We start from the raw sequence: 8469 nt of genomic DNA on the forward strand, positions 1-8469 counted from the left end.
CCTTTTCATACTCCTGCCAACTGAGACCTGGACAATGAAAACACATGACTTGATAGTTGGATTTTCAGATTCACAGGGACCCAGACAGCTCCATGAGCCAGCATGATAAACAGTCAGAAGTCCCTTGTATACAGGTTTGCTTTACCTCTGAGAATGTCCTTCTTTCTACCCAGAAAGTGCCACACACCAAATCCTTCTCCTTAGATTTCCCCCATCCCCAAAATTGCCCAGCCCCTCTTCTGCTTTCTCTGACCTTAATTCCACTGATGAACCGTCACCTTATCTAACCCACTGACCAGCCAGTGCACCCCACTACCTCCTCACTACCCCTAATTCAACTCCCTCACCAAATACCACCCCCACTGTCACCCCTGACACGCCTGCCTCTGTGTCCCCCATGCTCCATCCTTCCCTCCCCTCCTTTTACTCAGCCTCACACACAACGCAATTCCTAAAATTCCCGTGGGAGGCTGTAGGTCCAAGGGTCCCATCAAGGCTCAAATCCTGTCCTTTCAGACCGGAGCCAGATCCAAACAACCCTGGCATCTCTTTCCAAAAGCCCTCTTAAACTTAGAAAAGAATTCCTATGTCTCACCCAGATTTATCACTTAACCAGGGAGGTATTTACAGCATCTTCACCTCAGCCCTGACCCAGACAAAAAGGGAAGGAGCTGATCATCACTCAAGCTCGTGCAGATCACCTCCATGAGCAAGACTGAGGCATCAGCCCAGTTAGCCAACAATGGTCCTTGCTGCCCAGTGTGACTGGACCAACCCACGTGGGGACCCCGAAATACAAGGGCTCAATCGTGATAGCCTTCACAATACCCTGACACGAGACCCCTTGAGAAACCAGTCCCTACCCCCTCAATGATCTCTCTCCATCTGTGCCCTCTCTCTCTCTCTCTCTCTCTCTCTCTCTCTCTCTCTCTCTCTCTCTCTCTCTCTCTGTCTGTCTCTCTGTCTCTCTGTCTCTCTGTCTCTCTCTCTCTCTCTCTCTCTCTCTCTCTCTCTCTCTCTCTCTCTCTCTCTCACACACACACAGGCTCCCCAACTCCTGCCTGTCCTGGCTGGCCTAGGCATCGCTACTGCCCTGGGAACAGGCATCACAGGGGTGTCCACCTCTGCTCGATTTCAGTAGCTGCCAAAGGCATTTTCCAACTCCCTGACTGAGACAGCAGCCATTGGCAACACTCTTCAAAGGGTCAGTCTCCAAAATAGGTGTGCCCTCGATCTCCCAATGGCAGAAAAGAGGGGGACATGTGTTGTAGGAATAGCTTTGGAGTGTTGTGGGAATTCACTCCCCCAGGAGCTTTGAGGTACCAGCCTTAGGGTGTGACCTCTTGTCTGAGGTTGAGATCTCTTAAAAGAGAGAGGATGAGAGCTATTTTGGGTTGTGAAGACCGGGTCAGGTGACATGAAGCAGTGTGTGGCCAGTTCCCAGTTCCTTGGGCAGAACAGAAGGACTTTGCAGCTGGTTATACCTTGTCCTGTATCTGTGAGTCTGTTTCCCCATAGCATCCCTTACACACACACACACACACACACACACACACACACACACACACACACACACAAATCTGTCATTTGGGGTCTTGTAACAGTCATGCCCTTTCTCCAAGAAGACTACTGCTTCTATGTCAACCAATCAGATCTTTTGAGACATACATACCCCAATAAGCTCAAAAGGCTGGGCATTGGAATTACTCAGAAACAAGGGGAGCCAGGTCCATTTTAGGAAATGGCTACCCTGATTGGCACTACTCTTCTGATATGTGGTTTCATCTTTACTCACTACAGCCCCATCTAATTGACTGTTTTTTAAAGATATACTTTGTACAGTGTTCTGTCTGCATGTGTGCCTGCAGGCCAGAAGAGGGCACCAGATTCCGTTACAGTTGGTTATCAGCCACATTGTGATAGCTGGGAATTGAGCTCAGGACCTCTGGAAGAGCAGCCAGGGCTCTTAATCTCTGCACCATCTCTCTAGCTCCCCCCCTCCCATGACTATTTTTTGATTTTTTTTTTGGTTTTGTTTTGTTTTCGAGACAGGTTTCTTCATGTAGCCCTGGCTGTCCTGTAACTCGCTCATTAGATGCTCATGGGAGTCTCAAGAGGCAACACCTGTTGAAGCCACTGTGGGAAGAGGAGGGAGTGAGCTATGGAAACCAAAGGAAGAGATGTGAGCAGAGGAACAATGAGCTTAGGAGTCCAAAGGTGGACGGGTGTGGAGGCGCGCACTTCAACCCCAGCACTTGGGAGGAGAGGCAGGTGAGTCTCTGAGTTCCAGGCTAGTCAGGGATGCAAGGTGAGGCCCTATCTAATGGGAGGGAGGGAGGGAGGAAAGAATGTGAACGGATAGAAGTCAGTTGTGTACACTGAGCAGCAGGGGACACAGGAACAGGGACAGAGTATTAGCCCATCAACTCAATGATGTTGGTTAGCTGGAGACTTTGTAGGAAGGGAGGGGGACATACTGCTTACTGGCTAGGGCACAAGGAGGAAGGAGGACATCTGAGACTCTCTTGCTCAGATCACCAAGATCCTTTCGGGTCACAGGATTCTTTTTGGAGCAGTTAAGTTCTGCTCTGCAATTCTCTGCTTGTAAAGACATCCAAAGGTCACCAACTGGATAAGCTGATTTCGTGTGTGTCCATCCTCAGAGAGCTGACTTCCACATACCTGAGTGGATTCTGTCAATCCCTCAAGAGATTTCTCAAGGACAGTGGAGTGAGAAGAGAGGGAAAGGGCCAGATGGAAAGTGTTTAACTAGAGAGCAACTAAAATGTATGTGAGGTGTGCGCGCACCTGTGTGAGTATGCAGACTCCAGCACATATCTGTGGATGCCAGAGATTGATAGCAATGTCTTCCATGATCACGTTTGTTTGTCTTGAGGCAGGGTTTTACTGTGTACCCCTGCTATCCTGGAACTCCCTTTATACACCAGGCTGGCCTGGAACTCATATCCTCCTGCCTCTGCCTCCTGAGTGCTGGGGTTAAAGGCATGCGCACCATCACCGCCCAGCTAATGTCTTCCACTGTGACTTTTATTTTTTGAGGCGGTCTTTCACTGAACCCAGGGCTGGTTCTGCTCCACTATCTAGCCAGTGGCTCCCAAGAGGCCCCTGTGTGTAACCTCAGCCTGCATTCACACCTGCCACCCCTGCCCCAGCTCTTTACCCGCGTGCTGGGGGTCTGCATGCAGGTCCTCGTACTTGCATAGCTAGCATGTTACCCGCGTAGACCACACATTCTGGGTTTAATTTGGGTTTTCCACACAGGGTTTCTCTGTATAGCAGCTCTGGCCGTCCCAGAACTCACTCTGTAGACCAGGCTGGCCTCGAATCCAGGGATCTGCCTGCTGGGGTTAAAGGTGTGCGCCACGCCCTGCCACATTCCTGCTTTGTGTCACCACCCTGCTGGATGGAGACTGGCATACACAGAAGTGCCTCTAGGTTCTGAGACAAGCCAGGTGAGACATTGCTGTGAGTTGATGTGTGGTGACAGTAAATATGGAAAGAAGACTTAGGGTGTTTGGGGCTAAGAGTATGTGCTCTTCTTGCAGAGGACCCGAGTTTGGGTTCGAGCACCCAGGCCATAGAACTGGCACCCACCTGTAACCCCAACTCCAGGGGGACCCAATGCCTCTTGGCCCCTTGGGCACCTGGGTTCATCTGCACAGACCAAGACACACATAATTAAAAATAATTATTTTTCAGGGCTAAATTGTATACTGCTGATACTGCCGTACAGCAGCAGATGGGAAAGGTTTTCTTGATTAAACTGCACAGCAGCGAGTTCTGTGGTGGTCTTCTTTTTCCTGGTGCTGGGCGGACTCTTTTCACACTTGTTACCATTAAGTGATGATTAGTGAAGTTTGAATGCATGTGACAGACTGCGTTTAATTCAGCCCGAAGAAGCAAGGATGGGTCTCAAGTAGTCTGTGAGCTTTAGAAGCCTCAAGTCTTGGGTTAAGTACAGTAACTTGAAAGAATGTCAATAGAATTTGGGGGCAGTTTCGTTTAGAAGATAAAATTGGACTAGATCTTTGGATTTTCTAGTTCACAGAAATTTGCTATAAAGGCAACCTTGTTATCTTAATTTTTAGTAATAAATACAAAGAACTAAAAGGTAATTACTTTAAGAACTGGTGTTTGGGAGATAGCACTGGAGGTCTCCATAGAGGAATAGATAGAGAGGGTGGAGGTAAGAAATGGGTTCAAGCTTGGCAATGGTGGCGCACGCCTTTAATCCCGGCACTCAGGAGGCAGAGGCAGGCAGGTCTTTGAGTTTGAGGCCAGCCTGGTCTACAGAGCGAGTTCCAGGACAGCCAGGGCTACACAGAGAAACCCTCTTAAAAAAAACCCCACAAAACAAAAATAAAAAGGGTTCCAATAATTCCCTGTGGTTTGGCTTAAACAACTGGATAGATGATGGTGTGTCATTTGGTGAATGGATGCACCTGCTCTACACGGCCACCCTTAGAGCAGGTGTGGACACATCCCAGTGGAAGATGAACAGACGTGCCGCTTCAGGGCCCAGCCTCATAGACACTCTGGCCGCTGCTCCTCTACCTGACCTAGTCCTAGGCTGAGCAGGGAACACAAAGCCCTAAGCTGAAGATCTCTGTGTACAGGAGGCCTCTTTCCTGCGTTGTTCTCAACACTCATATCTTCCTAGTGTCCACAGCACAGCTCACCCAGCGTTGAATGCTCCATGGCTTTTCTCACCCCAAGTGGGAAAGTCCTTCCACACCCCTCCCCAAAACAACATGGCCAGGCCTGTCACAGCAATGTCCCATGACGATGTCTCCGTGAGGGTCACTATTGCTGTGATGAAACACCGTGACGGAAAACAGCTCGCGGAAGACTTTATTACACTCACGGTTCATCTTCAAAAGCAGCTAGAGGGGCTGGAGAGATGGCTCAGTAGTTAGGAGCACTGGCTGCTCTTTCAGTGGACCCGGGTTCAGTTCCCAGCACCCACACGGCAGCTCACAACCATCTGTAGCTCCAGTTCCAGGGGATTCAACCCCTGACCTCCTCGGGCACAAGGCGCATTTGTGGTGTATGATCGTACATACAGGCAAACAAGGCACCCATATACACAAAAGAACGCAAGCGAGGCAGGAACCTGGGAGCAGGAGCTGCTTCCTGACTTGCTCCCCGTGGCTTGCTCAGCCTGCTTTCTTATAGAACCCAGGACCACCAGCCCAGGGGTGGCCCCTCCCACCATGGGCTGGGCCCTCCCCCATCAATCACTAATTAAGAAATGCCTTACCACCCCATCTTATGGAGGCATTTTCTCAGTCGCGATCTCCCCACACTCTCAGGGGACTCTGGCTTCTCACAGACGACACTTGCACAAGACATGTCTTTGCTTTCAACCCTGTGGGTCCCAGAGACTGAGGTCATCAGGCTTCAATGCCTTCCCCTTCTGAGTCATCTCGCTGTCTCACATGTTCTCTGCCCACCAACATATTCACAAAACTCCCAAAGAATACGGAACTAAAACAGAAAGAGCGAGCTCTCTGCAAGTCGTGGACGGAGGAAAGAGATGAAATAACGCTAAAAAGGCCAAACACGTGCGGCTCCACCTACAGGCGAACAGCAGGAGGAGCCACTCACTGAGACCCGCAGCAGACCAGAGGCCACCAATCTGCACCACGGAGGGAGCACATCTGGATTCACACAGAGAGGCTTGACAAGGCCGTGAGGGGGCATGCAATGCTGTTTGCATGGCAGTGTCATAGTGAAGACATTATTTTATAATCTTAAAGAGAGGTAGGGGTGAGACAGAGAGACAGAGACAGAGACCCCGAGACCAGATTCTAGCGTAGCTCATAGCTATGACAGGACTCTGCCTCCTGCTGTCTGGGGAGCTGACATGGGGGGGCGCTATCTGACATCCCTTTGTCAAGCACGGCTGGCCTGCCCTGGCCTCCAGCCCCTTCTGTCCTCCTCCACAGCCACAACCCACCTCCCATGCCCGCGGGGCTGCTGCACATGCATAGGAGACCCTCCCCTCCTGCTGTCAGGTACCGAGTCCAGACCTCTGTTGTCACCACTGCTCTGACGTCCTCTTGGGGACGGACAGTTCCATTGTGCGGCTGGGTCACATTTTGATTCATCTGTTGGTTGATGGGTGTTGGGGTTCAGTATTTCCACCTTTGGTTGCTGTGAGGACCCACGTACAGGTTTTTGTTGGGGGGGGCTGTCCCTGTTTTCTTGCAGTCCTCTCTTCCACAAGAGACCTTATTTACAGTCCTTCCCTTTGTGTCACCTTGACCTCTTGACTGTCCCCGACCCCGCAGAGGACGTCGCTTGGTTCCGCCAGTGGACGCAGGGTGGCGCTGATGTCTAGGCCTCGGCTCCAGCATCCCCGTGCTTTTGCTACGCATAGGCCCCAGCATTTCCTCCTGGGGATCATACAAGGCTAAACCCACAAACAACAGCTTTGCACCCAATACCCCTGTGACCATCCCTCATGCAGGTACCCAGAGGGATCAGGCTCCCTGGAACCCGAGAACCTTGTTTTCCAGACTGCTATATCTGGCCCTGATGGATTCCTTCTTGGGAGCACAGGATTACTGCCCGGGCTTGGAGACCTGTACTCCAGGTCGGTCTGTGCGTCACACCTGCCTTTTCTTGTTAATCTTTAGATTAACTGCTGGTCTCGCACTGAGCCAGATTCACACGCCCAGAGCCAACAATTACATTTCTGTCTTTCCGATTGCCCCTCCCACTCTCTGCAGCGCTGGTTGTAGGCATTAGTCTCCTCCAGCCAGGGGAGAAAGTTCTAGTCTTTGGAGATCCACCACTCTTATTTTTGAGACTCTCCTCCTGGTCATGGGATGGACCACATGACCCAGTCTAAGCTTCGTCCCACATGAACTGGACCTGGTATGGACGCCAGGGTTCCAGGGAACTTTCTCTTTGCAGGTGGGTGTGGGGGTGGAGAGGGGTGGGTGTCAGCGAGGTGGGAGCAAGGCTGGGCAGTTCGTCTAAGGACCCAGTCACATCAGAAGCCAGAATGCCAACAGCTGGAAATGAAGCCGTGATGGAGGTGGAGCCAAGAGAGGAAGCCCCTTGAAACCCAAGGAAGCAGCAGTTAGCCAGCCCAGGCAGGGACCTTCTGGGTACTAGATAGGCGTGATTTGAGAAATAGGGCTTTCTGAAACTGGCCAATCACAATGCCGTCAAAAACTTTGACAGTGTGTTGAGCTAAATGCAAACCCAACTTCTGCCTTTGGTATTAAGCTTTGCTTGCACAGGTATATAAAAGATTCCTCCGGCTGCTGCAGCGGGGGGGGGACGACACGACACGGGGACACACAATTGCAAGGCAAGCACCTTCCCCAGCTGAGCCATCCCTGATGGAGATGGGGGAGAATGTTATTGTTTTTACTGCTGGCACTAAGCTCAGGGCCTTCCATGTGGCAAGTAAGTGCTCTGCCAAGAAGCTACATCCTCAGCCGCAGGGGAAGGTTATTATTGTGTTTACCTTGGGATCATGTTAGCCCCAAACAGGCTCACACACAAGCTGAGGCTGCCTGGTGGCCTCTCTCCCTGCTGCCCCCCCCCATCTTCCTTTTTTGTTTTACTGAAACAGGCTTACTCTTTAGTGAAGGCTGGCCTCAAACTCCTGGCAATCCTCCTGCCTTCACTAATGAGTCTTCTAAGTCCTGGATGTGTTGCTGCAGGCAGCCATCCAATTTTAGTTCTTGGTTTTTTTGAGACAGGGTTTCTCTGTGTAACAGCTCCCTGCACACCAGACTGGCCTTGAACTCACAGACACCCACATGCCTCTGCCTCCCAAGTGCTGGGATTAAAGGTGTGTGCCACCACCACCAGGCATCTAATTATACTTATTTTCTTATTTGTTTCTCTCTGTGCCTGAGCATGCATCTCATGTACATTGAGGTCAAAGGGCAACTCCAGGGGGTTATCAGGCTCACATAGCAAGCTTTGTACCCTCGGTGACAGCTCTCACGGGTCCGCTGTCTAGCTCTGAACCTCACCTCACCACCGTCCTCTAACAAACATTCTTCACTCGACTGTCCCACATGTTTCCCATGCCGACACCTGTTCCTTCACAAACTGAGTAAGATCTTTGACCTCTGCTCCAGAGCTTCCAGTCAGACTCCTAGACTTTGACTTGCTTTCATTGCTCAGGACAGGTGTCAAGCACCTAGTAGTCATGTGCAGCCTAAGAGTGAGAAAGGGAAATTCTGGAAATAAACACACTGGTGTGAGCTGCATGAATAAATCCCGTGCCAGCCCGCTGCGTCCCACGTGGGTGAGTATCATGCCTGAAGCCAGTGTGTCCAGCAGGATATATATCACCTGTCAGCCACCAGAAACCATCTTGGTTCCTTACTGGGCTTGCTGGAATATTGCAACACCCCCAAACACAAGTGTAGCGATGCCAAGAGTTGTGTAACTTCTCACAATTGCTAATTGCTTACT

Source organism: Mesocricetus auratus, unplaced genomic scaffold (assembly GCF_017639785.1).
Source record: "Mesocricetus auratus isolate SY011 unplaced genomic scaffold, BCM_Maur_2.0 Super-Scaffold_100025, whole genome shotgun sequence".
Taxonomy (NCBI): Eukaryota; Metazoa; Chordata; class Mammalia; order Rodentia; family Cricetidae; genus Mesocricetus; species Mesocricetus auratus.